General features: G+C 37.2%; 1 protein-coding gene across 1 annotated transcript in view; it reads left to right on the top strand.

Moving 5' to 3' along the window:
- The first annotated feature begins 2570 nt into the window (after positions 1-2570).
- HTR1F (5-hydroxytryptamine receptor 1F) overlaps positions 2571-27646 on the top strand; it is a 159505-nt gene continuing 134429 nt past the window's right edge. Inside the window, exon 1 of the mRNA XM_027874174.1 lies at positions 2571-2756. The gene's annotated coding sequence lies outside the window, so the exon portion shown is untranslated. The remainder of the gene's footprint in view (positions 2757-27646) is intronic.

Genomic DNA, 27646 nt, shown 5'->3' with positions numbered 1-27646 from the left:
TAACCCCAACTTTCCAATTCCAAGCTATCTAATAATAAGCACTGTAATATACTCATCACTTCTTTTACCTAAGTGTTTCTTATATCCAGATTTTAACGCATTTATGTAGAAGTCAGGTGTTAGCTGTAATACATGAAATTTAAATTAGGACGGACAACTATATCTCTGTATGACAGGAATTTCCCTAACAGGGGGCTCTGAGCTATTGTGATTGTATCAGTAACTTTCCATCTGCTGTAAACTCCATAAAATCCCAGAGAATGGAACCCCATTAACCTGAAAACTATTATATTTGTCCCTAGGCTAAAAATAAACTAATTTTTATAAAGGGGTGTGGCTGCTTAAATATCAGAAAGGAGGAAGGAAGGAAGAGAAAGTATTAAGCAAAGAAAAGATTATACCCTAACCTAATTCCCAAGGAAGAGATTGATGAGGCCGATTCAGCTTCATTCCTTTCCAGAATGGAGAAGCAAGCCAAAATTGATAATATTAGCCAACCAACTCTATCCTCCACGATGACACCTCGGTGTGTTACAAAGTTGGTTCTAGCAATACATTAAGACCACTAAAAGTAATATTGAATGTTGGAAAGAGCACTGGTATTAGAAGTAGGTTTGGGGGCAGGTAGGTGGTGCAGTGGCTAGAGCCCTGGCCCTGAAGTCAGGAGGACCTGAGTTCAAATTGGGCCTCTGACCAAACACTTGACACTTACTAGTTCTGTGATCCTGGGCAAGTCACTTAACCCTAACTGCCTTAAAAAAAAAAAAAGTAGGTTTGAATTCTAGCTCTCCTATTTAACATCTGTGTAACCTTAGTCAAATTATTTGATCTTCCTAAGGCTCAGTTTTTTCATCCATGAAATGGATGTAATAAAACTTGCACTATCTTATAGGATTGCTGTAATTTTGTAAATGTTAAAATGGCATAGAAATGTAAGCTATCATTATTTCTTAATGTTAATAATACTAATCTCCTTTGAAAAAGAAATTCTCTAATATGAAGTCACAAGACATCAAGGATCTTGAAATTAATAAAGCATAACACAAAACTATGATTTACTAAGTTTTTGTTTTAAGGGCTAAGACTTAGTAAAACAGCACAGTTGTGCAAAAAGTGACTAGTTTGAAGGATTGAAGGAAGAGTGAGGGCCTGGGCAAGGTACTTAAGATTACATGAAGAGATCAAGTTTATATCATCAGAGTGAAATAGGCAGAGAATATTTACACATACTTCATCCCTCATTTTATACATTCAGATTATACTAGAAAGTTCAGATCTAGCTCTCCAAGTCATAGGAGAAAATAACATTTTTTTTTAATATAAGACAGTAACTTCTGGGGAAAGAGGGAGTAGTTCAAAAGGGCCAACTGTTACCAGGGACAGGGGAGCAAGCTTCAGTGACAACAGGCTTAGAGGTTATGCAAAAGATTGATAAAATATATAGCTGCACATCAGTGTGTAGGGAAAGGAGATAAACAGAAAAGCATGCAGCAAAAAGCACTACCACCCCAGAGAAACAGCTGGTGGTAGAGACTGCTAATGGGTTATGGAAGAAGGTACTCTGTAAAATAAGCATCCTTTAGCTACTAACAAGGAACAAAGTTCAGAAACCTTGTCCTAGGTTTGAAGGAGAGAGGAGGTTGAGACTACATGTGCCCAGGGCAGCCTCACAAAAATAAATTCAAGTTTCAGAGTTAAGCACTGATCATATTCTAGTGCTGTTTGCCCACTTCAGTTTTCTTAACTCCTCTTTTTCTCCTCTTCTCCCTCTACTTTTCAGCCCTAAACCTTTCTTCCTATAAATTGATACCCTCATAGACCTGGGGAATAGATTGGCTCTTTGACCTAACACCAAATCAAAGGAGTTAGAGCTAGACAGAAACTTGGAGATCTTCTATCTCAAACTTCAATCAAGGAAACCGAGGCCCCTGAGGTATTAAGTAAAATGTCCAAGGTCACAGGTAGTAAGTAGCAAAATTGAGATCCAAATTCAGGTTTTCTGACTTGGATCTGTATCTTGACCTACTAGACCATACAGTTTGCCTCTGTCTCTCAGCTCCTCCCCCAGAACTTGATCTGTCTAATTCATTTTGCCTCTCCTTCCCCACCAGGAACTAGAAGATGTACTTTTACTCAAAAAGCCACCTGGGAATGGGATTCAAATGTTAACCAAAGCCTTTCTCTGTTCCTTCTTTCTCCTAAAGACTGTCATTTCATTTTCCAAACTCCACCAGCAACTAAGAGCCTGGGCATCTTTCTTAAGTTAAAGAGACAGTTTTTCTCTCTCCACTCCCACCACCCTCTCTCTCTCGGGCCAGCAGTGCAAACGGAGGGAAGGAGTGTTAGCAAGAAGGAGAGTGGGGAGGAGTGAAAGCAGGCACAGCAAAGAGAGGACAGGAGGGAAGAAGAAAGAAGCTTGCTGGGATTGGGGAGAGGGAAGGTTGAAATCATTGCCTCTGTGTCTGCAGAACTCCGCCCCTGAAGCCAGTGCCCCAAGTATCTCTTGCCTCCTCCTTAGCTCCAAGTCCACTGGGGGAAGGAACCGATCCACTCTCCAGAAGCAACAGCAGAGGCAGCAGCTGCGGTGGCAGCTGCAGCAAAGGGCTGTCACCTTGCCTTCCTGGCATTTTTCCAACTCACTCCCCGTCACAGTTCGCCTTTCAAGTCCTCTGCGGGACCTTTCCAGACGAGAAATTTGATGCTCAGGAAGACTCCAAGATAACTCCGTGGCGGGGCGTTCGGGAAAAGAGGGGCAGGTGAGAATGCGCTGCGGGGACTGTTGGAGAACAAGTAGGGAGGTCAGGCTTTTCCTCATACTAACGACGCGCCTCCAGAGTTCAGGATTCCTTTCTCATTCCCCTTCCTCCTCAACCAAGCTCCGCAGTTGCTTCAGTTGTGAAGTCCTAGAGTACATATGTGTCTACATGCTAAGTACCTGCGACACTGCCCCGACACTGGAACCTTAGGGAGGGGAGCGGGTTGAGAGCGGGGGGGGGGGGGTGTTAGGAAAGGGAACTGGAGAGGAGACAAGAAAGGGGACGAAGATGGAGAAGAGTATACATCTCTGCCTTTACAATCAAGGCTCCTGTGTCTCCTTGGGAGATTGGCCAGCACAGATTTTGAGAGCGGCTGCTAAAGGATTCTCGAGGAATCAAAGGGAGAGCAAAAGCGTTAGAAAGAGGGGTGGGAGAAGGAGGAGGGTCACAGGAGAGGAATACCGCCACTTGCTGTAGTTGCTAAAATAGGAGAGGAAGTCAGAGAGAGAGAGAGAGCGAGTTGGGGCTGGCAGCGGGGTTGGGGGGAGCGGGAGAAGTCTTGGATCAGAGAGAGACTGCAAGTCTGAAAATTAGAGTAGTACTTAACTGCTTCAATAGGAACGGTGCTGTGGGGGGGGGGGGCTACCAGAGGGTGGGAGTGATGCTCTGGAAATACAGAATTAGCCTGCTGAGGACACTGAAGGTCCTAGCACCGAAAACTTGTTGGGCTTGAGAGAGGAATGAAATAGATAAGGAGTGGAAGTTGGTGAAGCATTTAAGGTTGTTTTTGAGATGCATCAGTATTGGGTTGATGTAACTGGCTTTGTCTTCACCTAAAAGAGAAAATAATGACCTGATGGTAGAGCTCTGGGAAACAGAGCTGAACTTCCACTGGTTGTAAGATACTCCTCACAATTTATTTTCTGTTTCTCTGCCTTGGAAAGTGCTTTACTGGAATCTTGGCGGGGGTGCGGGGGGTGGGTGGTGAAAATGATGCCTGAAAAGTAGGGCATTTTGTTACACATGGGTGCTATCAACTATTTTTTTTTCTAGATTCAATGTGTTATATTTATGCCACATTGAACTTTTTTAGCAGGCATTCTGCATGAGGGAAAATAGAAAAACTACACAGCAATCAATAAACATTTATTAAGTGCCTACTATGTGCCAAGCACTGTGCTAAGCTTTGGGGATACAAAAAGAGGCAAAAGAAAGTCCCAGAGTTTCACTATTTTGCTTAATGTTAAACTTAAGACAAGTTTAAATTTATTTTGTATTTAAATATTGAAAGATAAATTGGATTTAAAACTTCTGTTTGTAAGAGGAAGCAAAACATGCTACACTGTGAATCTAACAGCAAGAGGGAAGGGAGTGGGGGACAAGGAAGGTGCTGTAAACAAAAGAAATTGCTGAGCAGAATGAAGGTAAGGGCTTCTGCTCTTTTTCCTGTCTCCTTCCCAATGCAGTTTCTCCCTCTGATTCCACTCCAAACATACAGTTTTGTTTCTATTATAGTAATTGTCTTTTTGTCTAATCCCTAGTAATACCAACACTAGATTTGTATTTCAAGAAATACAAGGTTGTTACCCTTGTTAATCCATGCTAAGGTAATTTCACATCCAAATTACGTTATCAGTTGTCTTTCACCAACAGACTAACATGCCCATAAAAAAAGAAAAAGATATCCTGCCTATGACTAACTGAAAGAGTTACTGGATTTCAAAAGAGATTTTGTTTCGTTGTCACCCAAGGACTTGCATGCGTCCCTTCCTCTAAATGCTCTTCTAATCAGCAAATGAAAAATGAAAGACTGAAAGATATTTGAAAGGAGATAGGCTTACATTATATCCAGCATATTATCTACCCCTCTACCCTGTGGCTTTTTTATTGATGCACAAGAATGTTTGATTGTTGCCATTAAAACCTGTTTTAACAAATAGGATGGCTTCTTATTCACCCTTCCAATCAGTCTAGGTGTGTGGATGATGGACTTGTTAATATTGTTTAAATATTTTTATAGTTTTGGGGAAAAAATCAGATTTACCTGTATGATATGTATAACATCCTTTAATTTATATAATATTGATAGGCAGATAGTTATTATAGGGATTATCAGGAAACTATTAATTCTCAGTAGCATGTTTTAAGACACTACTGTTTTTGTTTTCCTAAATATGCTTTGAAATAAACCATTATTTTTTAAATCAAATTACCCAAAACTCCTGTCAGTTTTTATCTGAAAGTTGGAAACAGGTGTGTGTGTGTTTTTTAATGTCACCTCCAAAGAAAGAGTCTGATCTTGTGTGTGTGTGTGTGTGTGTGTGTTGTAATTATTGCTATTGAACTCCCACATCAACAGTCTGAAAGATACATCCTCATCTACTGTTAAATGCAAGTACGTTGGTTTGTGAAAAGTAAGCTGGACAGTATCACATATGATGAACCACCTCAAACCTTATTTTAAGGGTAATGACTTTAAGAAGTCAATAGTGACTAAGGAAACCTTCATTACTTTTTGGAGCATAGGCCTACAATGAACCTACCCTCAATCCCAAGTGTGAGAGAAGGAAAAAAAAAATGAAAGAAGTTTTGAGGCCTTTGGCTTCCCATTTGATCAGCCTTAAACCAGGCAAACAGGAAATATCCTTTCCTGTTTCTAATATGAAGATCTGAAGACCTGAATTAGCAAGTTACCTCTACTTAACAAATAATAGCCACAAAGTATAGGTGTGAATTTAATTTCTTAGGCATTGTGCCACAAAATCCATTGAAATAATAAATGATAATGTCAAGCCCTGAAATAAATAAAATTCATAAGTGAAGGAAAATTCATCTTTAATAGAGATAAAAAGGGTCTCAAGCCTGGGACCCTGCATGTATCTATAGTACATGGGAGTACATGGGAATCCATCAAGAAAACTTACAGAAAGGTTTTTTTAATACATTCAGGAGAAAAAAGGGGCAGGGAGTATCATATGAGATCCGAGGCCTGGTCATGAGGCCCCAGCCACCCTTGGCAATCTGAGCAAGAAAACTCACTTCATTTTGGTTTACCTTCTTGACCTAATTTCCCCCAAACCTTTATGAGGAGGCAAGGACACTTGGAGTCACTTTTGGTAGCTGTGGTTAGCCCAAGCCAGTTCTGTTTATGGGATAAACAAAGCTAAAGGTTTCCAGCCCAAGCTAATTGAGAAGAAGAGCCTCAAGAGCAGGAATACAAGGCCATTACTAGGACCCTTTAAAGGGAGTGGCAGGGAATATTACATTTGATATTAACAATATTAAAGTTAATTTTCCTATCAATAAGAATAAATCTTATATATAGATATATCTTCAGAATCAGTGGGTTTTCTTCGGTAAGTTTTTATTTTATTTATTCTTCAGGTAAAGGAAAGTGACTGGCACAACCTAAAAACTTAATAAATACTTGTTGCTTGGTGGATTTCTGATTCCCCCACCTCCAAGTTCTGAATGTCTACCTTTAACCATTAGCTTGTATTTAGTTTGTATGTGTTTTCTAAGAGAGGGATCATGGTATAGTGGGTCGAGTTGATCTTGAAGACATGGGTTCAAGCCCCAATCTGACACAAACTGGGCAAAGTATTTAACATCTCAGTGCTCTAGGTACCTCTTTACTTTTATAAGTTGTAGGGAACATGCTGACATACATCGATAGAGGCCTTTTTGGTTTTTTTGTTTTTGTTTTTGTTTTGTTTTAATCTGGGAAATCCCCAAACCAATAAAATCATAGACTAAGCTACTAACCCCATATATTTTTGTATGTAGTTTGGTCTGGGGCAGCTAAGTGGCTCAGTGGAAAGAGTGCCAGGTCTGGAGTCAAAACAACTCATCTTGCTGAATTCAAATCTGGCCTCAGACACTCACTAGCTGCTTGAGCCTAGAAGTCACTTAACTGTTTGCTTCAGTTTCCTCATCTGTTAAATGAGCTGGAGAAGGAAATGGCAAACCACTTCAGTATCTTTACCAAGAAAACCCCAAATGGGGTCACCAAGTCAGACATGACTAACAACAAAATGCTATATGTGTCTTTTTGTCATTTTCCCAGATGCAACGTCACCTCCTTGAGGATAGGGCTGTTTCATTTTTGTCATTGTATCATCCGGGCCAAGCATATAGTAGGTGCTTAATAATTGCTTGCTTGATTTACAGAATTACAGTGTTAAGAGTTAAAAAGGGAAGCTCAGAGGCTTGTGGTAGCTGATAGAATCCCCTCTACAACATCCAATACTGGTGGTCATTTAAGCCTATGCTAGAACACTTCATTTTGTTGTTGTTGTTGTTGTTCAGTCATATCTGACTCTCTGTGACCCCATTTGGGGTTTTCTTAGCAAACATACTGCAGTGGTTTGCCATTTCTTTCTCCAGCTCATTTTATAGATGAGGAAACTGAAGCACACATAGTTAAATGATTTCCAGGGTTACACAGCTACTAAGTGTCTGAGTCCAGATCTGAGCTCAAGTCTTCCTGACTCCAAACCCAGTGCTCTATCCACTGTGACATCTAGCTGCCCCCACTTAAATATATTATAGGTAGCTATTTCCATTCCTGAAAAGCTGTAATTGTGAGACTGTTCAGTTTTACAATTAAGTCAACAACTGGCCCTCTATAATTTCTGGCCATCAGTCCCAAGTCTGTCCTCTAGAACTACATAGATGTAGTCTAATTTATCTGTAACATGACAGACCTAAAATATTTGAACACCACTATCATGCCTTCCCTACATCATTTTTACAGAACAAATATCCCCATGTCTCTAAATTTGCCTTTATATGGCACACTTTTAATCACCTTACCTTTCTGGTGACCATCTTCTGTGATGCCTCAGTTTGTCAATGCCCCTCATAAAATGTGATGCCCAGAACTGACCAGAATACTGGAGATGTAGTTGGACCAAGACAAAGAACAGTGGAACTCACATATTTCTTCTGTACAGTGTATTTCTCTCAATATGGTCTAAGATAACATTAGCTTTTGTTTGGTTTCCATATCATTCTTTGCTCAACATCTACTAAAATCCATAGATCTTTTTCAGGTGAATTTCAGGTTGATTATTTGAACCAAAGTATAGCACTTTACATTTGTCATAATTAAATTTCATTTTGTGAGTTTGGGCTGTAGTTCCAATCTGAATTTTGATTCTGTATTAACTATCTCTTCCAGTTTTGTGTCTTCTGAAAATTTGATGAGAATGCCATGTCTTTAAACTTTTTATGTGAATGACTTTTATATGTAATCCTACAGCATAACATTAGAGACCTCCCTCCTGTTTGAGATCAATCCATTGCTCACCACTCTTTGTGTATGGTTGTTGAAGCAACTATGAATGCTCTTAACCTCTGTATTCTCCAACCCACATTTCTCTGTTTTGTTCTCACTGATATCATAAATGATGAAATGCCTAACTGAAATCCAGGTTTGTTATTTCAGTAGCAATGGTTCCCACCTCATAGGCCAGGACACATTTGAAATTGTTATAAAAGGTTTTCAAACCCATATTGTTATTCACTCATGTCTGACTCTTTGTGACACCACCCCCCCCAGACCATAGCAGGACCAGGCCCTTCTATCCTCCACTATCTCTCAAAGTCTATCACTGTCATTGTTTCTATTACACTATCTATCCATCTCATCCTTTGTCATCTCCTTTTCCTTTTGCCTTCAATCTTTCCCAACATCAAGGTATCTTTGTGACCTCATTTGGGGTTTTCTTGGCAAAGAGACTGGAGTGGTTGGAATAGAGGTATTACATTAGTATAGGATATAGCATTTATTATAAGAAGTCAGTGTTAATCTCATGTCCCCAGTTGTTAAAGACCCCTAAACATATTATTGAACAGTAATTGTATTCTTTTAGTGGTGAGATTTTAGCAGTACATTGATTTTTCTAGGCTCTCATGTTTTTGAAATTATTTAAAATAATTACTACTTGTAGGGTTTTCTTTTTAGTTACCATAACAAACAAGATTTCTGGCTGCTGTGTTAATAATCAAGGTTGTTTCAGAGGAAAAAGTTCTTACTTTTTTTAAAGGGTCACTCAGCATGATACAAGTAGGATAACTAATAGGGCAGTGGTACATTTTCATGCTTCCTTGTTAGTTAGTGTTTGAAAAAATAACTACAACTCTTGGAAAACAGTCATTTCAATATTCTCTTTGCATGTTATCCAGTGCAGAAACTATGATTCAGCACTAATAATTCAAGGAATCTCTTTGATTGTTCTTTGGAATCCTGGCAGTTCTTTCTGACAAGTCAAGGACCCTTTATTCTTTCTATTTAATTTTAGATGAAATTAATTCTTCAACACTTTCCTTCCTCTTGATTCTAGAACTTGGACCTTTTCTACTCCAGGGGAGTTTAGGGGCGAAAGGTGGAAAGAAGGAATCAGAGTCTTAAGTATGCATCCTATCATCTTTCAAACCTTGCCACTGCTTTGGATCAAAAAACCATGTAAGAAGGAGACAGCCAATTAACTTATGGAGAGAGAGAGAGAGAGAAAGAGAGAGAGAGAGAGAGAGAATTTAATTTTCTTGCCTTTTCCTTGGCTGCCCAAATTAACTACCATGAAAGGATCATTAGAGGAAAGAAAATAATACACCTTTCCAGATGCCTCTACATTTCCCTTAATCATTCATATGTGTCACCCATATACCCAAAACAAGGGACCCCTCCCTTCCCTTCACCCTTCTCCCCCACCCCCTGCATCTTTGGCTCTTTGGCTCTAGGCCTAGTGGCTTTAATCTAAACTTTAGTCCTGGGAAAGCTTGACTCCCAAGAGAGGGCATCAGAATTTTCTTATACTCTCTGGCTTATTTTCTCCTCTTGGAGTCAAACTCCAAAGAAAATTCCTTACTCACATCTTTACTGTGGCTCATGTCTATTATCCTCCCTGAAAGGAATGAATGCTTTCTTTTAGAAAAATTGCCTCGATGTACAAAATAGTAGATATCAGGTATTTATGTCCTACTCCACAAAAGAAATGCTTAAAACAAAATAATTATAGTGCTTATTAACATGTATTTCAAACATTAACAATAACTTGTCACCTCTATTATCATCCAGTAGGTAAATACTTTTTGTAGAACCAGAGATCAGATATTTCAGTCTCACTGGATCATCTGAGCAGCTCTCATACCTAAGCACCCCATATCTTCTGGACATGGCTTTAGTTTTAGTTAAAGCTTCCCAGCAATTATATTTTTGTCCTCTGAGAAACTGTTGCACAACCAATAATCAACTCAAGGTCCTCTCAACCTCTTGAACTCCTGAGGTAGCTTCCAAGGCAATAAAAATCCTTTTCAGTATCACTCTTTGGTCTATTCATTCAAATATACTTGGAGAAAGAAAAACAAAGCAAGAGAGTCAGCCAGGGACTTGAAGTCCAGTCTCATGTTTGAATAAGAGAGCAGTGTCTGGGAAAGAGAAATCTCTTCAATCCTTTGCTGGAAGTCCAAGGGAAAGCTGATATTTTCTTTGTTTTAATGAAGAAGCCATCTCAAAAAGAAACTGGAAGCTATGTCAACTCATTTGTTATAGCCCACAGAATGGGCAGTTCTTCTCAACTCCATTGTCAGTCTTCTTTGGATTGTCCAGTCACATGAGGACCTACAAGGAACAAATGGTCCCAGATGTCCTTTAGAAAGGAACCACAGCATATGTTCTTCCCCAAGTAACTAAAATGGGTATGCCTACCTTCATAGGAGCTGTCCTAGTCCAGCAGATTAGGGACTTCCCTTGATTGCCCCATTACACTAGAAAATATTTTTAGAGAAATTAGGTTTGTCAACCTTACAGAGTTTGTTCTAAGAAAGACCAACAAAACTAGGCTGCATGTGCATGTTTATTTCTCTCAAAGCTGGAGACATGAATGAGTCATACACAGGAGGTCATAAGAATGAGCTCAAAGAAAGGACAATTGAAGAGGAATCTATGTCCTCAGAGCAATCCCTCCCACCCCTCCTGACTCGGGATGCCTGTGTCAGTTAAAATTAGAGTCTCTATATGTGTCAGCCATAAACTTGGGCATAAAACATAAATGTCATAACAGGATATAACATAACAGAATCCGTGCAATGACAAGATAAGAGAAATGCCATTATTCAATACATTGTCCAGTTCAAGGTACCTGGTCCTTATCAATTGTAAACAGAAGAATACTCCTGGTCAGTTTCATCCAGCCTTGTTGCTTACACAGAAAAGGGCATTTTGGGTTCACTCAGAGAGTATGCAAAGCATTATGGTAAGTTAAGTTCAGAGTGGGCCAAAAATGTCTTTCTTTTGATTGGCCAATACAGGTTTTAGGCCTTTTTTCAGGTTGGGGGGGATCAAGCTGGTTGGGGTGCAAGGCACAAGCTGTTTTACAATAACAAATGAGCACAGTCAAGCAAAACAAATCCACATATTGGCTGTATTTGAAAATGCTTGCTCTGAACCTCCAGTCTATCACCTTCCAGGCAAGAGATGGGAAGCATGATTCACTATTAGTCTTTACACTGCAGCACTTCTTAAACTGCAGGTCATGACCCCATATGGGGTTGAGAAAAATTTGCCAACAGTAAGAGGTTGAACATACAAAGACCAAAAATTAATTAAAAATCAAATGCTTAATGAATCCGAGGTGTTTCTGGCAGCTCTTGCCCGTGATGCATCATGCAACTTCACTGCAGGCTTGGTTCTGAACACAAAACATGTGCACTTTTCACTGCACATACCCTCAGGCCATGCAACATCAAAGAAAGCTGCCAAAATTCAAAACGGAGTTGTGAGTGAAAAAAAGTTTAAGAAACTTTTTTATAGTAGTTATTGGCAATTGTGTTGATCATAGTTGTTAAGTTTTTCACAATTGTTTTTCTTCTATGATATTTGTAGTCATGGTAAGAATTGTTCTCCTGATTTGACTCAATTCACTCTGCATTAGTTCGTATGTCTTCCCAGGTTTCTCTGAATTTTTCCCTTTTGCCATCTCTTACAACACAATATTCTTCCATTATTTCATATTCTGTAACACTGGGGGGGGGGGGGGGTCAGGAATTTCTCTCATTTTACAAGTGAGGAAACATAGGATCAGTTAATTGACCAAGGTCAGAGGCTAGGTAGAAGAGCTGGAAATAGAATCTAAGTCTACAAGTTCAGTGTTCTTTCTGTTACTATATGTTTGTAAGAGTTTGATATGAAGTTTCCTCTTCTTGAAATTTTTTTCTAATTCTTTCCTATGTTCCTCTGAGCCTAATTGAAAGAATAATTGTGACTTTTCACATATTTCTCTCCTTCTTTCATCTTTGCTCTCTTCTGTACCACTAAATACATTGAAGCCTTTGCTAAAATTGTTCATGCAGTACTCGATTTTTGTTTTTGTTTAATGCCTGACCTTCAATTATTTCATTCACATTACAATATGGTACCTTATAGGAGTAATTCATTAACCTTTCTGGCCATCTACTATAATAGGTTAGATTAGTTCACAAGATTAGCTATCTTGTAAATAGGACTCTCAAGGCCATAAACAGGTAATTATGCATGGCAAGAAGGAAAAATTTCTGGTACATCTAGTGCTATTCAAGTGAGTAGCTCCAGCTGCTATGACTGTATAGGGTGACCTTGAGTCACTAGGAAGCATAAAATGACCATAGATGTTTGAAGTTTTTAAACATCTTAAAGAAGGACGTAGCCATTTTCACATTTTGTCTTCCCTATCCCTGGTAATTAATGAGAACCTATTAGAACTCCTGAGGTTTGCCTTGAAATTTAAAAACAAGATACAATTTTTAGAAGGCTATGGAATAGTATCTCACTTTACTTTCTGCTTATGCTGCAATGACCAAGGTGATCCTTCTCCACTGGCTCCAAGAAAGAGCTTCCTTTGAAGGGATTGGCATCTGAATCTATTAAAGTCCCACCCTTCCTTTAAAGACCAACTAAAGTTCTACTGCCCTCGAGGTAGCCTTCCTTGGCCACCTTCAGGTGAAAGCAAGCCCTTGCTTCATAACACTTTGGCTGGGCCTGTTCCTTAAACTTATCTCATTCTGTTTTGTTACTCAGTTTTCCCCCCATGATAGTTGATCTCTCCATAGTGCTTTAAGAGATACAAAATGTTATATATGTATATATGTATGTGTGTCACATTCTCATGTGATAGCTTTAATAGTGTTTGTGTACATAAGTACACACACATATGTGCATGTACATATGTGTGCACACATATTGCCTAGAAATTCAATTCTATCAATTCCATACAACAAACCTTTATTAAGTAGCTATCTGGGACTGTGTATCTATAACAGGCCTGTATAACACATGGCCCATGGGATGCTTGTGGCCTGCTAAAGGATTTCAGTCACTCACAAAAATGTAAGGTTGCCACTGCTCACTCTCCTGTTTGTTACATGATCTGTGGCAACCAACCATCATCAGTTTGTCTCTAGTCTAACCTATCTGTGAACTGAAGAAGTTTAGCCTATTTTAATTTTGACCCCTACCTACTGCCAAGTAGGTAGGCCTGCTCTATAGGGATGTGCACATAGACATAGGCATATGTGGATATGTATTGCATATATACATGTATGTGTATAGTCATATATGTGTATAATATACACACAAACATGTGTATATATGTATACACACATATATGGTGAGTGTTATTTTTATTTTTGTCTTCGTATTCCCAGCACCTATCATTGTGTCAGGTCATCTAGCTATGCATCCACATCTATGATTTGACAGGATTCGAATCTAAATCTATTAAAGTCACACCTTCCCTTCAAGCCCATCTAAAGTGTCATGTCCTCCATGATGCCTATAGTATGTCAAAAGCAGTATGTGTAGTCCATATAGAGTAGCTATAACAAAGAAACAAAAACTTTCAGCCTTACAACAAATCCAACACTTCTGGCTACTATAATTGTAAAGGGCAGGGCCATCTTCAGTCACCCTGGTCTGTATCTTGCCACTGGACCCAGATGGGTCCAGAGGAAAGAATAAGGCTGGTAACTTTACACAGCACTGCCTCACTTAAATCCAATTCACTTGCAAGTCATGACATCACCTTCCCAATGTCATTGGTCCTCTTCCAGAAAGAAGGACAAAAAACAACAACAAACAGTTTTTAAGTACAAAATTACACACATACATACACACACATGTTTGTATATATATATACATATATATGTGTGTGTTTATATATATATATACACACAGACATACATATATACGTACATGGCATATACCTGCGTTCACAAAACGTATATAGACATGCATACATATGTATATATAAATATACTATCTGTATATGTATTCACATATGTGTATATTATGTTCATATGCACACATGTGTATGCATATATGGGTATATGTGATATATGTGTATATATAATATATATACTTGTGCATATTATTGTTGTTCGTCCTTCATTTTCAAAAAGGATGAATGACATCACAAGTGATGTCTTAACTTGCGTGTGAATTAGATTTAAGTGAGGCAAAGTTGCACAAAGTCATCAGCCTCACTCACTCTTCCTTAGTCATTGAAGTCCAATGGCAAGACAAAAGTTAACATAACTGGTGATGGGCCAGGATGCAGTGGATGATCTTGATATCTTCAATGCCTGACTAAGCTCTAAAGCATTCCACAGCACCTGCTTCAGCCACCTTCATGGCTGTTGGAACAAATTGTTCTTATCTGCCCATTCTGCCAGGGAAAATCTTCACATGCCTGAACTAGCTGTCTTCTTAATTCACCAACAGGTTTAAGGCCTGTCAGTTACCTTCAACCTGGTTTAGCCTGAATGACAAGATGGTTTACTGAAGTATGGCTGCTGCACATGCTGCAGCTTCTTGGAACCACTGGTAAGAGTTGAATGAAGGTGGACAGCAAAAGTGGATGAGCAACCCTGAAAAGGGCTTGGAAAGCCCTCACACTAGAGGTACTAGTACTCCCTAAATACCCCAATATTTGTGCATATGCACGTGTATGTATATATATGAATATACATATCAGAAATATGAATATAGAGTTAGCTGATAAGCTCAGGGGTAGGGTGTAGCATCTCTATAATGTGCAGCCCAATGCAGATGCATAAACAAAGCTTTATTGTTTTTTAATAAATAAAGTTGTTTTTCTGACATTCTAGAATTGAGATTGATAGTATTGAAAAGTACGCAACAAGATAAGTCAGAGAACTGATCCTTGTTCTCTCCATTTCACAATTCCCTGATTAGAATGATCTTAAAAACCATAGTAGTCAGGAGTGTTGGATTTGTTGCAAGGCTAAAAGTTTTGGCTTCTTTGTTATAGCTACTATATATGGAACATACATATTGCAAACTGTTACTCTCATTATTGAAATAAATAAGATGCATAGTTGTAATATATCTTGACCACTATCTTTTCAATTTCCTTACTCTGAATGCTACAGAGGAAGTTTCAATTAAAAAATAATAAAGAAAACAAATGGTAAGATTTTTGAAAAGTTTGTAAAACATTTTAAAAATCTCATTTGTTGGCTTTATAGATGCAGCCTCAGCACTATTACTTGGGTTGCAGTTGAAGCTTTGCTATATAAAGCTTAGCATTGTCAAAACCAGAAGAGAAATAGGCAAGATATTCTTTGTCAGAAAGTGAATTGAAATTAGTATACGTTCTATGGAAATTCCCAAATAACCTTCAAAGATTGGTGTTTAAGTGTCCTGGATTTCAAAGATGCACCATTAATAAGAAAGAAAAATGCAATCTCTATTTTACTAATCAGTGTTTTTTTTTTAATTTGTTACCAGTTCCTGTAAAGAGTTACACATGTGCAGAGTTCCTTTGTGTACCTGGTACTAGTATTTTTTTTTTCTGTGTGATCTGCACCACAGGAACCTTCAGGAATGAGCACATTCATTGCTACATTTGCCAAAATCTTTACTAAATACTCTTAAAATTATTAAAACAGAGGTCCAGGAGATTAAATAATATTAATAAAGCAACAATGTCAGTGAATAAACATCGAGGTGATAAGCATGTAAATATGCTATTAATATCTATGTGAAAAAAAAAACTTTAAAATAAACCAGTATTGCAATATGTATGGAATGAAGGATCCTTTCCCAATCCCTCTTAATCCCAATGCCTTATCTCTGTTAATTATTTCCTATTTCTCCTGTATGTAGCTTGCTTTGTCTATATTTATTTGCATGTTTTCTCCCTCATTTGATTGTAAGCTCCTTGAAGGCAGGGACTGTTTTTTGCCTCTTTTTGTATCCCCAGCAATTAACACGTTACCTAGCATATGCTAGGTACTTAATAAAATGTTTATTGATTGATTGATTGATTGATTGATAAGGATAGTATAGCACAGTAGAAATAGAAATTAAACTAGGAATCAAAAAACTTGAGATCAAGTTTTAGCTAGATGACCTGGAGCCTGGGCCTCTGCTTGATCCTCTGCTTTGCATTTTTTTTTTTTGCCTGAATGTAAGCGACTTAACAGCAGCCCCAAGAAGGACAAGTACAGGTCTGGAGGCAACTTCATAGAAGAGAAGACAAATGAGTAAAAAAATAAGACCCCTGGCTTGATTTGCAAAAGACATGGACCAGGGGGGAATTATTTGGACAGTGCAATTAAGGTAAAATATGAATCAGTTTAACAATTCCACAAACTGCTTTATGCTGTTGATAGTTTTCCTTGCCAACCTTCTGGGAGAATATAAACAATCATATGTTAATATTGCTATTTCATTAAGTTTTCCTGTAACTCATTTGTGTTTAGCATTTCCTTTGTGTAAAAGAAATAGTTTTCCTATACATGATCCACATTGTACATTGAGTATCTTTCTACTCTCCCCTTTTGAAGAGACCCTAGGCATGAGTCAGATTTCAGCTTCAAATGATTCTCCCTAGGGCTCCTGAATTTGAGGTTTTGGACTTGTTAATTAACCAAATGAATGAACTTGACTCTTCTCTCTGAAGGTCAAACTCTCCCTAGATTTGAACCTCTTTTATAATCCTAAATCTAGAGCTCAGACTCCTGCTCTCTGGCACCAACAATGGTTCTTATTGTCACATAGTCTTTTAGCTCTGGAGGACCACTGTCCTGAGAGCAACCATTTCTACTGTCAAAAGAGAAGCAGTATCATTGCTTATTCTAGAAGTCTAAATAAATATTTCTTTATTTCTTTATTTATTTATATATGCATGCATATACATATGTATACATGTAAACCTATATAGGTACATATATACATGCATATACACATCTATTATCCAAGTTTTTTGTTTAGGCATGGTTTACATAGAGTCCAATTAGTCTAAAATGATCTATTATTCACATTTTTTTCCAGATCAGTTGTTTTTGATGGTAGATACCTTAGATATTCTTTATATGTTTATAAGCATGTTTATTTCTAAATAAACAAATATATAAATAAAATTTATTTATAAATAAATAAATATTTCTTTAAAAGATTTGACAGTTCCACCAAATAGTAGGAGCATCATATAGTGGATGAGGTTTTAGTCTTGGAATTGGGAAGACCTGGGTATAAACCTGCCTCAGACATTACTAGTTATATGTTCCTGGGTATATCATTAAAGCTACCTCTGCCTCAGTTTCCTTATCTGTACAATGAAGGGGTTGGACTTTATGGCCTCTAAGGAACCTTCCAGCTCTACAACTATTAGCCAACGATCCTATAAAGATTACTCTTGTTTTTAACATGACCTAATAGGAGTTGAGGAAGTTGTTTCATAGTGAGATCAAATGTTCTATATAATATAGTTCTCATTGGTTTTCAGTAGCCAGAGGTAAATGTGAATGTCACAGGTATAATATACCAATAATGGTTAAAGTCACATTGGTGGACTTCTGATTTAATTACTATGTTAAAAGTTATGGAGGAGCCCAGCTCTGCCACATAAACTCTAGCAAATATCTGATAAAGGGCTCTGGAGAGAGCAATGATAAAAAAAAATACTGTAGAAAAACTGATGTAAGCTCATCTATTCCATCCAGATTTGCATGAAAGACAACTAGAAGCCAATAGAGACTGAGAGAGGGATAACACTAAGGAAGCCAGCACAAACTCCAGTGAACAGTCTAGAAGTATGCAGATACCTCAAGAGTGGTCCTGAAGATAGCCATACCTCCAGTAATTGAGGGCCTGAAGTCATGTCCTGGCCCCGAGTTTGAACAGAAGTAAGGAGTAGAGCCTCCCTCAGGTCACTGCACAATAAGAGAATGCAGCAATGCATTCCTCAGTGCATTGGGATCCAAAGCAGGATTAAGGTTAACTCAGACCTTAGGCAATCATGTCAAATAACCTTGTAAGGGGCCTGAGATGAGTATGATATCTGACATTGGAACAAGGCCAGAATAGATGACCAAACCAGCTCCTAATAGAATATTATACAAGGAGAAGGAGTCAGAACTTGCAGTGACCCACCAGAAAAAAAGCTGCAGCAAAATCCAGGGATTAAGGCAAAAGATGGGGTCTAATACCAGCCATCCCATCCACAGTGGTAGCTGAAGTGACATCCACATTTCAGAGAGAATAGGCCTGAGCCAGATCTACCCAACCCATCCATTAGTATCAAAAGGGACTACCCCAAGCACAGTCCCAATACAAAAACTGAGGTTGGTTATAACACTAAATAAAAGAAAATACTGAATGTGATGAAGAAATACTACGGGTAAAGAGAAGCTCAAGTCATTATCTCTAAAAAAAAAAAATTATTATCTCCACAAAAACTATAAGTAGAGCTAATAAAATAAATGGCTTGGCCAAAAGGATTATGAGTGGCTGGAAAAAAAAAAATGAAGGAAAAGATCAAAATATAAAATTAGGGTTCTAAAAGGGGAAAAAATGAGAAGAAAGTAAATAACAGACCAGAAGATAGAAAACGTCATGTAAGTAGTAAAATCCTTGACTAGAATGGAAGAAACAAAGCAGTTATTCCAGGAAAGCAGAGAGGAAAGTCAAAAAGTTGAAAAAAAGTTAAAGAATATCTAAGGTATCTACCATCAAAAACAACTGATCTGGAAAAAAATGTGAATAATAGATCATTTTAGACTAATTGGACTCTATGTAAACCATGCCTAAACAAAAAACTTGGATAATAGATGTGTATATGCATGTATATATGTACCTATATAGGTTTACATGTATACATATGTATATGCATGCATATATATACACATTTATTGAAGCACAATGTTTTGTTTAGTCATGCTGATGTAATTTGGGGTTTCAGGGAACCCCAAAATGTCAGCCTACAGGACAGCACCCACCCACAATGAATTCACACACTCAAACCTTCTTCTAGTCAAATGACAAGTTTTATTGTAATGCCAATAAGAGTGGGCAGGGTTCTTAGTGAACCTGCAACTTAATGGGGGTGAGACTGATGCCTTTATACAAAAAGGACAGTGAAAGGATCTGGATGGGATTAAGGAGTGGTAAGTAGTCTGGGGTAGACCAAGAGCTACAGTGAAAGGAACTGATGTAAGTAAGCTATTTAGGTGAGCTAAGTGAGATGGGGTGGACCAGTTGCCTTGGGTGGAGCCCAATGATCTGGGCTGCTGAAATATATGGGAAAATTCAGGGACTGGGTTGCTTTCAAAGGCATGGTCTTTTCCTTTTAGGGATTTAGGAATTTAGGGAGTTAGTCTCATCACCCCAGCAGAATCATAGGGTGAAGTAAAAATAAAAACAGTCCCCTGATCACCTTCTAAAAAAAATTTAAAACTCCTAGGAATATCTTGATCAAAATTCAGAACTTCTGAAAAAAAATTTGTAAGTAATCAGAAAAAAAAATTCAAAAATGAAGGAACCAGAAAGGAATTCTGGGAAGATGGCAAAGTAGATCAGAAAATTCCAAGCTCTCAAGATTTTCCTTCACAAAAGAGATAAAACACCACCTCAAGGCAAACATAGAGTGATAAAAATAAACAAGAGAAGAGGCAGAACAGGAGTCTTCCTGGGACAATTGGAGAAAATTTGAAGAAAAATCCCAGAACTAGGTCTGGTTCCCATAAAGAATAAACACATCCAGGCTAGGAACCCCTTAAACAAGAAGCAGCAAGCTCTAGGGTTAACTGGTTTGGCCCCAGCCATTGAAACTTCTCCGGGGAGTTGGGTGTCTGAGCCAGGGAAGACCGAAGGAACCTCTGCTGACAAGGAACTGTAGACCCAGCTGTGCTATGGAGACACAGCCAGGGGCAAGAAGGAACCAACATCTGCCTGATGAGTACAGAATCTGGCTGTGAGTGCTGTCTGTGGGCACTTACAGAAGGCTGGAGGTCTTGGTTTATGTTCAAGATCAGAGGTCAGAACTGAGGGAGGACCTAAGGCCAGAGGCACCACCACCCCCATGCCCCAAAACTGGAGGTTATTAGAAAAATTGAGTTATTACCAAAACAAAAAAAAATGCACAGGCAAAGGAGAAAGAATCCAAACATAGAGAGTTACTATGGGAATAAAGAAGATGGAGGTTCATCTTCAGAGGAGGATAGTGAAGCAAAGAACCCTCTTCTACCCTAAAGAGTAGAGTCAAATGATCACCTGCCTGAAAAGAATTCATAGACGAACTTTAAAAAGACTTTAAAAATCAAATGAGAAAGATTGAGGAAAAACCAAAAAAATAAAAATAAGAACAATCCAAGAAAAACAAGAGGATTATGAAAAGAAAGTCAACCAATTAGAAAAGGAGATCCGTAATCTTAAGGAAGAAAATTACTCCTTGAAAGTCAGAATTGGCAAGGGGAAGCCAGCGAAGTTATAAGAGACGAAGAAATAATAAAACAAAATATGAAGAATGAAAAAATAGAAGAGAATGTGAATATCTCATAAGAAAAACAACTAATCTGGAGAACAAATCAAGAAGAGAAAACATAAGAATAATTTAACTACCTGAAAGCTATGATCAAAAAAAGAATCAATACGAAAATACAAGAAATAATTAAAGAAAATTGTCCTGAAGCATTAGAAAAAGAGGGGAAAGTAGAAATGGGAAAACCCACCTATCACCATCTGAAAGAGATCCTATGAGGAAAACACACAGGAATATTACAGTCAAATTCCAAAACCCTCAGCTCAAGGATAAAATATTGTAAGGTACAAGAAAAAAAAATTTACATATGGCAGTGCCACAATTAGAATCACACAAGACCTACCAGCAATAACACTAAAAGATTGCGGGTCTTGGAACACTATATATTGAAGAGCAAAAGAGCTAGGGTTCCGGCTGAAAATATACCCAGCAAAGCTAAGCATAATACTGAATGAAAAAAAAAAGGATATTCAATGAGTTGTCAAACTTCCATGACTTTGTTAAACACAAACAAACAAACCTGACCTTAATAGAAAATTTGACATATAAGGGCCAAGAGAAACATAAGGTACATACCAAAGACCAATTACAAGGGACTCAATAAGTACAGACTTTTATGTATGTAAAATGTAAAATGTATGTCTAAGGTTGTTATTAATAATTGGGTAGTTCATAAGAAAGACTGGGCTAGACCTGAGCATGATATGACTTCAAAAAGTAAAACAGTTCAGGAACAACTAAAAAGAGTAATTATCTTATACAAATGTGGTGGGAGAGGAAGAACTAATACCGAGCAATTAGGTGGGGGAGGAGGGCTGTTAGTTCTGGAAACCTACCGGAATGGGTTCAAGAAGGAACAATACATATACATCTACAAGAGTATAAAAGTCTTCTAGATTTAGAAAGAAAATGTTAAGGGGATAGGGATGGGGGAGAAGATAAAAAAAAATATGTAGGAACTATAACAGGATAACACATGACTATGATGCAACTTCTTTAAAGGAAAGAAATTCTCATAATATAATATTCCAAAAGGCTTACAAGCAAGAATAATGTATTCTGAAAAACTGAATATTTCTTATTGGGAAAGAATAAACCTAAAAGAGAAGAGAAGACTTTCAAGCATTCCTGATGCAAAGACCAGAGATAAATAGACACTTTGAATTGCAGACACTGAATGTGCCCCTTTCTTACATACACAAACCTAACAAAAAATAGATAAGAAAAAAATTTAAGACATGAGTAGAATTTTAGAAAAGTTTGAGATATATATATATAAATATATATATAGATGTATATATAATACATGCACATATATGTATATGTATATAACTAAGAGCCTGTATTACATTATCTTTCATTATTCCATTACATTACTGTAATGTATATTACATTACATTATTCCATTACATTATCTGTAATGGAAAAATGTTAAAGATCTTTCCAGCATTCCAGCATGACCAGGAGTGACATGACCAGCATGACAAGATTATTATTTGAACTTGTGCAAGAAATACTAACTATAGCAATAGGATAAGAAAAATAAATTGAGAATAATCATAGTTAAAAAGGAAACAAAATTGCAATTTTTGTAGGTATTATGGTTTAATTAGTGAGCCCTAAAGAATCTACTGAAAATTAATTAAAAGAGCTTCAGCAAAGTAACAGGATATAAAATAAACTCACAAAAAATTAGCCCTTTTGAATATTACCAATAAATCCAATAGGAAGGGATTTAAAAATAAATTCCATTCAAAATACTACATACATAAAATTTCTAGGAGTCCAGAACACACAAAGGAATTCTATAAATATGACTACTACACACTCTTTATAGAAATAGTGACCATCTTAAATAATTAGACATATTAATGGCTCATGGTTGGACTGTGCCAATATAAAAAAAATGACAATGTTATCTAAATTGCTTCACAAGTGTGTTGCCATATCAATATAAATACCATAGACTTATTTTGTACATAAGGACTGGATAGGGGCTGGGTCAGTGATTCATTGATATAGGAAACTTCCATGAGTAAAACTACCTCTACTAATACAAGTTCAAATCTACTGTGAAGCTTAGAGTCTAAATTATTGCCTAAAACATTGAATGGTTACATGACTTGTCCAGTCACACAGCCAATATGTATCAAAGACAAGACTAAAGCTCAGGTTTTCCTGACTTCTAGGCCAGCTCTCTATCTACAATGCTAGGCTGCCTCTCTTACTTTTAAGAACTAGACAACATATAGGTTCTTAATTATCTTTGGAAATAGACCAAGTTAGTGGTATTGCTGGGTCAAAGGGCGTGGGTAGTTTAATAACAATTAAATTAATAAAGGATAGTTAGGGAAAGATAACTAAGGGAAAAGGAAAAGAACCTATATGCTTTAAAATATTTATAGCACTTCTCTTTGTGGGAGCAAAGAACTGGAAACTGCAGGGATGGCAATCAGTTGAGGAATGGCTGAACAAGTTGTGGTATATGATTGTGATGGAATACTACTGCACTGTAAGAAATGATGAGCTCAATGGTTTTCGAAAAACATGGAAAGATTTGCATGAAATAATGAAGAGTGAAATGAGCAGAAACAAGAGAATATTGTATATATTAACAGCAATATTGTTTGTAAGAATGACTTTTAGTGAACATGTCATTTTGACTACAATGAATACCCAAATTAGTTATACAGGACATGTGAAGAAAGAAGTTATCTGAATCCAAAAAAAGAACTGATAAATAGAAGTATGCATAAAATAATTTTACCTACATACATACACACATATAGATAGATAGGAATGTAGATGTGTGTGTGTGTGTGTGTGTATGTGTGTGTGTCTAATGGTAGCCATCTCTAGGGTGGGGGTTGGGAGAAGGGAAGAAAAAAAGAAATTTACATGACAATTTTGTTGTATATTTTAAAGGAATAGCAAGTTGTGCGTAGTATATTTGTAGTTTCATGTGCAATCATCTTTTTTATTGTGTTATGTTAATATAAATGCTTCTTTTATTCCATTAATTAAAAGTAAAATTAAAAAGAAAGAACTAGACAGAATAATAACAATTTATTTGGAGGGGAGGAGGTCAAGAATCTTAAGAGAAATAATGAAAAAAATAAAAAGGTAGGAAGGGGGGGAAAGGTAGCAGGATCAGATCTCAAATTATATAGCAATAATGTTCAAAACAATTTGCTATTAGATTAAAAAAAAGTAGATCATTGGGACAGATTAAGTATTCAAGGTCCAGGAAGAAATTATCATAGTAGCATGGTGTTCAATAAATCCAAGCACTTGCTATTTGTCAAAATAATGGATAGTCTGAAAGAAAAATAGATTCTATTCAGATTACTACAGAAAATTTCTACAAGTCTAGATGCTAATTCATACCATATACCACAATGAGTTCACGTGATGAAACATAAAAAGTCATATCATGAATTAGGGAAGAGTTCTAGACCAAATAAGGAATAGACAGAATCACAAGCAATAAAATAGACAATTTTTATAACAAAATTGGTGGGAAGATTACACACAAGAAAATGCAGTTAAAACTAAAAGTGAAATAGTTAAGTGGACAAAACATTGGCACCAAATTTCTCTTGTAGTATGAGTGCATGTGTAAAAACTAATAAAAATATATAAGAATATATTTTCAGCTATCAAAATGAACTTCCTAAAGGGTGTCTGACTATATGTCTCCCTTATTTAACAAACTCCATTGATTCCTTATTATTTCCAAGATCAAATATAAAATCCTCCATTTGGCTTTTAAAACCTTTTGTAAAACATGACCTTTTTCAGTCTTCTTATACCTTATTTCCCACCACCTCATCACTTTGTGACTTGGTTACACTGGCCTTCCTATTGTTTCTTGAAGACACTCCATTTCCTGATTGAACATTTTTACTGACTCATAACCCAGACCCGGAATTCTTTCCCTCTTCATCTTTGCCTCCTGGCTTTCCCAATCCCCCATAATGCTAGAAGATTATCTCCAATTATTCCCATATAGATCTTGTTACATGTTTGTTTGCTTGTCTCCCTCATTAAACTGTTAGCTCCTTAACAACAGGGACTGTTTAAGCCTTTTTTCTTATCCCCAGTGCTTAGTGCGGAGCCTGACATAGTAAATATTTAATAATCCTTGTTGATTTGATTTAATAGAACAAGAACTATTCCCCAATAGACAGGTGGTCAAAGGATAATTTGATCAACTAAAATCTCATCATCACATGCAGATTGGCTTAGTTTTTGATACCAAGCACCTGGCCAGCTCTTTCAATTGCTCTGAATAGAAGGTTGAAGTGCATAGCAAACGTCTCCTAAAGCTTTCCTTTGCTGGGGGGCTCAGAACTTTCCAGGTAACTCACCATGCCCCTATACCAAATACTTTCCCTCCCTTTTAGCTTCCTTGTAGGGCAGCTAGGTGGTGCAGTGGATAAGGTGCTAGCCTGGAGTTAGGAATACTAAATCTGGCCTCAGATACCTACTAGCTATGTGACCCTGGGCAAGTCTCTTGACTCTGTTTGCCCCAGTTTCTTCTATAAAACGATCTGGAGAAGGAAATGGCAAGCCACTCCAGTATCTTTGCCAAGAAAACTCCAAATTGGATCACAAAGAGTCAGGAATGAAAAATTCGGGTACACACACACACACACACACACACACACACACACACACACACATTTTCTTCCCCCATTAGATTGCAAGCTCCTTGAGGGCAAGGACCCAAAAAATGTATAATACAATTGTTTGAAGCAATGCAGGAAGATGGGTACACTGATGTACTGCTGGTGGAGGTGTGAATTAATTGGTTCATCTATTATGGAAAGCATTTTCAAACAAAAGCTCAAAAAGTCAAACTTCATACAACTACTAGATCACTCCAAAGGGATCAATGAAAGAAGGAAAGGACTTATAATATACAAAAATATTTATTTCAGATTTGGCTTTTTTTTTTGCAGTGGAAAAGTACTGAAAATTAAAAGGCCTCCACCAGTTAGGGAAAGGATATATATGTGGAATGGGATATTAGTGTGCTATAAGAAATTACAAAATGGATGGATATGGAGAAAACCTGGAATGATTTACATAAATTGTAGCAGAATAATTATAATTATTGCTAGCAGTTATATAGTGCTTTAAGATTTGCAAAGATTTTCTCAATTGATACTCAAAAGAGCCCTGGGAGGTAGAGGATATTATTATTCCCATCTTACAGATGAGGAAATTGAGGCATAAAGAAGTTAGTTGACTTCTCAAAGTCGGACAGTAAGTATCTAAGACTGGATTTGAACTTTTTTTCCTGACTCAAAGTCCAGTTCTCTACTCATTGTATTACTTAAGCAGATCTAGAGCACTTTATCCAAAGACCATTGTAAAGATAATATACAAATACCAACCACTATTCCAAAAGACTGATGATGGATGAATCATGCTTTCTACCTCTTGGCGGAGAAGCAGAGAAGCGATACACTCGGGGTAGAGAAGGATTCAGACATTTTCATTCATGATGTTTGGATTCTTTTTTTTTGTTTTGCTTAACTATATGCATTTGTTGTAAGGGAGCACTCTATTTTGGGAGGAAGGCAGCAATTATGCAAGCCAGTATGGAGGGAGTAATAGTAGTGATGCCCCCAAAAAAGGAAGAAAAAAAAGACCTGTCAGATTCAATGGTTATATGGGTTGATTGCATTTAACTAATTTTCTTTGTTAAGAAGAGCTCTTTAGGGTCAGTTAGATGGTGCAATGAATAGAGCACTGGCCCAGGAGTCAGGAGGACCTGAGTTCAAATTCAGCCTCAGACATATAATACTCACTAGCTATTTGACTCTGGGCAAATCACTTAACCCCAATTGCCTCACCAAAAAAAAAAAGAGCTTGTTGGGTTTTGGTGGGGTGGAGGTGGAATAAAATCCAGAAATTACTATGATATAAAAACAAAGGGTATATGTCAACTTATTTTAAAAATTATTAATAATCAAATTGATCAAATTAGCAGTGAAAAATATTTCTTTTATCTTACACCTACTGACAGTGTATGCAACATTTTCTATCCATGATTCCCTATCTCTCTATTGAAAGGAAAGGTATATTTTCTCAACTCTTTTGGTGCCATTAAATCCTACAAATTAGACAGTCATCTTGATTCATACTTTGCTAATGAAAGCAGACAAGGTATGCTTAAAAATGTCCAATAATCATGAATGAGCCATCTAAATTCATACCCTGTTAAGAACAAGTCTAGAAGAAGACAGAAATGAGACAGATAGGGGACTATACTGGAAAGAAAGAAGGGGAGGGAAATCATTTTCACACAATAAGAGTATAAAAGATGAGTATTAAAACATCATGGCATGGAGAAGGCAGGTAGAAGGCATGGAAGGAGTGGGCATCCCATGAGCCTTACTTTCATGTAAACCACAAAATCACACTTACGTGCACACACACACACACACACACAGCAAATCCATTGCCTTACCTCTCACAATATGTTCAAATGCCCATGTGCTACAATTTCTAGATGTAGCTCTTTCTATCACCATGAAAAAAATGAAACTAACTGGCCTATTTGAACAGAAAGTCCATGACTTTGGATTTTTTAGTTTTTTTCAAGAGCATTGGCTAATCAAGTAGCAACAATATTTAGTGTTTTAGTAAGAATCCAGAAAATATTTATTACGTTCCTACCATGTGCAAAGTCCAGAATTAGGTAGTCTATAGTATACAAAGAGGAAAAATAAGATAATCCCTGTTTTCAAAAAAATGTTTGACAAGTAGAGACTAAGACACATATACAAATAATTATAATATAAATGAGACTGGGATATGAATTAGAAAGATCAGACATAGATGAGAGAATGAGGGAAGGGATCATTTCTAACTGAGATGAATAAGAAAGGCTTTATGAAGGAGGTGACAGTTGAGCTGGTTCTTGAAGAAAAAGGATCTCAACAGCCAGATATGTAGAGGAAAAGGAATCTGTTCCAGGCATGTGAGATAGTATGTGGGAATCCATAGTAATGGATGAGATTGGGAAGCAATGAATGGTCCAGCTAACCTGGACTC

The sequence above is a fragment of the Vombatus ursinus genome, unplaced genomic scaffold (assembly GCF_900497805.2).
Source record: "Vombatus ursinus unplaced genomic scaffold, bare-nosed wombat genome assembly UNPS02014805.1, whole genome shotgun sequence".
Classification (NCBI taxonomy): domain Eukaryota; kingdom Metazoa; phylum Chordata; class Mammalia; order Diprotodontia; family Vombatidae; genus Vombatus; species Vombatus ursinus.
The sequence above is the reverse complement of the archived record's forward strand: the minus strand, read 5'-3'. Positions and strand labels throughout refer to the sequence as shown.